The sequence below is a fragment of the Oryzias melastigma genome, linkage group LG4 (assembly GCF_002922805.2).
Source record: "Oryzias melastigma strain HK-1 linkage group LG4, ASM292280v2, whole genome shotgun sequence".
NCBI classification, from domain to species: domain Eukaryota; kingdom Metazoa; phylum Chordata; class Actinopteri; order Beloniformes; family Adrianichthyidae; genus Oryzias; species Oryzias melastigma.
In genome coordinates this window covers 9,287,474-9,290,995 of record NC_050515.1, presented here as the reverse complement: position 1 = coordinate 9,290,995, position 3,522 = coordinate 9,287,474, and positions in this window count along the sequence as shown.

The window sequence follows — 3,522 nt, the reverse complement described above, 5'->3', positions numbered from 1 at the left end:
ATTTTTGTAATATTATTTTCCCCTAACCAAGGAGCAAGGCATATGTTACAATGGCAATGAGTGTCAGATGATACTTAAAATGAAACGGTAAAAATTTAAGTCGAAGTTGTTTGCTCATGCTGCTGCGGTCAATGCAAAGCAACTGGCTATTTTTTTATTTTCTTTGGTAGATGCTGTTTAATAAATGAGTCACTAACCATTTTTTTGGCAGAGTTTGGGTTTAGTATATGTGTCTGTGTGTTTTTCATGTTTTTCCATTGGAAGCCATCCAAGAAATATCAATTTCCGATGAGGATCTTCAAGATTTTTTTGCATTTCAAACAACCTGAGAAACTTTGATTTTTTTTTTTTTTTTTTTCACAAGGCCAACTTTGTTTTTAGAACAATTCAACGTCCTTGCATCTACATTCATCATCATCAGTGACCAACAGTTAGATGTTGACATATAGTGGATAAAAAGAATAGCATCTTAATAATGAATGAGTGATAGTTACAATGTGGTTTATTGAAGCATTGATCACACCTATGGCTCTTTTCACTGAGCGGTATGGTATGGTAAGATCCAGTCCAGTATTTTGAGTGTTTCTATTATAAAATGGACCCATTAAGCCAAATCAAACCGTACCATTTTTAGACCCTCATTGGTTGTAGGTCCATAAAAAATGGAATGGACCAGTTAGCCCGGAGCTACTGTTAGCCCGGGGCTACAGTGGAAAGCCATTACGACAAACGAAATTAGCTGTATTCCTCTTTGTCGCCCGCAATCTTCTCTCAAACAAGATTCGACATTATAAAGTACCAAAAGCCAAGCTGGATAAAATGAGCCGCTGGATGGCCTCCACTGATGTTGTTAACTTAACCCCGCATGCACCATGACGATCCAACGTTGAGGGGAAACACTCACCTGAATTACCTGGTCCATTCCAAACCGGACGAGACCGTACCTTACCGCCCAGTACAAACGAGACTTTGGTGTCCTTTTCCAGAAGAATCACAACAATAGTTGAAAGGGAATACTATTTTCTTCACCTAAGCTCATTTGAAGGCTACTTGACAGTGTTGAGGTTTCTTCATTGAATTAACAACAACGCGGCGAAAACTGTGAAAAACAGTATGCCCTACGAATTTGAAAAGATGTGCTAGTAAGTAGCAGTAAAGGCTCAGTTAATAGAGTTTGGGCAGAGACTAAACAACTGCATCCAAATTAAATTTGAACTAATACATTTTATCCTGATTAGAAAGGGGTGAAGAGGCATGTGCAAGCAGGTTGGAAAGGATGGAAGAAGACAGAGGTTCTGAGAGAGAGACAGGAGGCAGAGCGTGAAGAAGCAGAGCTGAAGATTTTAAGTTCTCTTTGGGAATGAAAACATCTAAAGGAAAGCTCCCGTTAGATGTTTTGGAGGACAAAAAAAAACAAAGAAGCCAGTTTGAAATGGTTTAAACCTCTTTTGGTTTGAGATGATAGACAGTGAATATGTTGTTAAAGTGAGGCTGAACAAACGAACTGACACCAAACAATACTAAGCCAATTTCAGACTCATTTCTTCTACTTGACTTGGGATGAGGATTAGAGATGTGAGGACAACGGCAGACACACACCATCCCTTGAGTAGTGTTTGAAAGGCTTGGTTTATGACAAAGCAAGAGTGAATGACAGGAGGAGCTGTGGATAGAAGAACCTGCAGTTGCATGTATATACAGTACCAACCAAAAAAAAAAAAAAAAAAAGTTACTAATGTTATATGCGGAAGGCAAACAAAATCTCCAGTTCGTAACTTTCTTAAAACTTTTTTGATTTCATCTTAATACCATCATTACAACCACAGGCATACCATTTGATTTGAAGGAGAAATTACTGGTGGTGATCCCAGTTCTAGTTACAAAAATGTCTGTTTGTCACTGAAAGAAACATCTGATACACATTAAAGTCATGCATAGGGAAGTATTGTGTAGTACACTAGAGTTACTCAGGCAAAAAATTATCCCATTTGTACTTTTTTGTGTTATAACCAAGATATTTGAATACAGATGCGATTTTAGCCTTATGAGCTCCATGCGTTTAACCATTTGCCATTCTGGCCTGAATGAATAATGTAAAAAATATTGGAAAAATCCATCAAAGTTTCGGTTGTACTTAAATCTATTTAAATTATTATGTGATCACATTAACTTTGTCACTTATTTCAGTCATAATGATTCACAGATCTGCGACTAAGACGGTAGGTTCAGCCTACCAATAATAAGCACTATACTAGTTACTGCTTGTACTAGCACAGGTTTCCAAGGTAACTAACTCTGACAATGAACATCAACAGAAAATGATACCAATTTGCTGACATGCTAGATAAAAAAAATAACGTACAACAGGCCGTGGTGGCTCAGTGCCAGTCACCGTGATTGCTTCTAAGATTGCTCTTTCACTATTTTATTTAAGATCACTCAACATGTTTGGAAGAGAACACAGTAAAACGAAGCATAGTGGAAATAACCCCGCTTCACTGAACCAAGAACTGAAAAACCCACTGTACACTGAATGTAATGATTATCAGTTTCTTTTTGAGTTGAAGATTGGTCATTTCCACTGTCCATGTCTTTTAATCTGCATAATATACTAACTATTTAGAAATGCCAAGTGCCACATTTACTATTCAGATTCAGCAATAAGATTTAGGGTTTCATTTTAGGGATTTAATAAATTGGTATAGAGAGATTTTATCGATACTACTCCTCTTATTGATACTGCTTATCAATCCGGTATTTTTTATTAATATTCTTATCAGTACTTTTTCTGTTTGAAAACAAGGAGGGAGAAAACAAATAGCTTTTATTATTGAACAGTTTAAAACCCAATATATTCATTTTTACTCTCCCTTCACTCAGGAGTGGCCATGTTAGTCTCCAGCAGCCCCGTGACCCCGAAAGGGACAAAACAGGTTTATAAAATGGATGGATGGATGGATATATTAATTTAATGTCATTTGCAACGGTAAAATAAAATGATCAATAAATAATAATAAGAATTTGTAGTAATAACACACTGTAAATTTAAGATAACAACTTAAATAAATAGTGCAATTAAGAACCAAAATGCAGAGAATATCAAATATCCTCCTCACTTCTAAGAGCAAAAACAGTGGAAATAAAAATAAACACAATGCTGTATTTTAATTAGTTTTACATTATATGTTGGATCATTTATTGTTATTGGTTCTTAATATGAACTTTCAGCCTTTTAATATTATATGGTCATAACTGTGTTTATTTTCCCTCCTTTTTATTATATTTTTCTGCACCTATAAACAACACTTAAGTCACGCGCTCCACATGTGTACCAGTACCATACATATCTGTTGAAACAATAGCGATGCTAGATGTCTCACTTGGATGGTCAAACGCTACACACCCTTATGCTACACTGTCAGACTTTACCTATCTACATTACGGTAACAAGCTGGCAACACTATCGCCAGCATCATACCGTGACTCTGGGTCAACAGTGACATACCACTGAGCGTTGTTCGT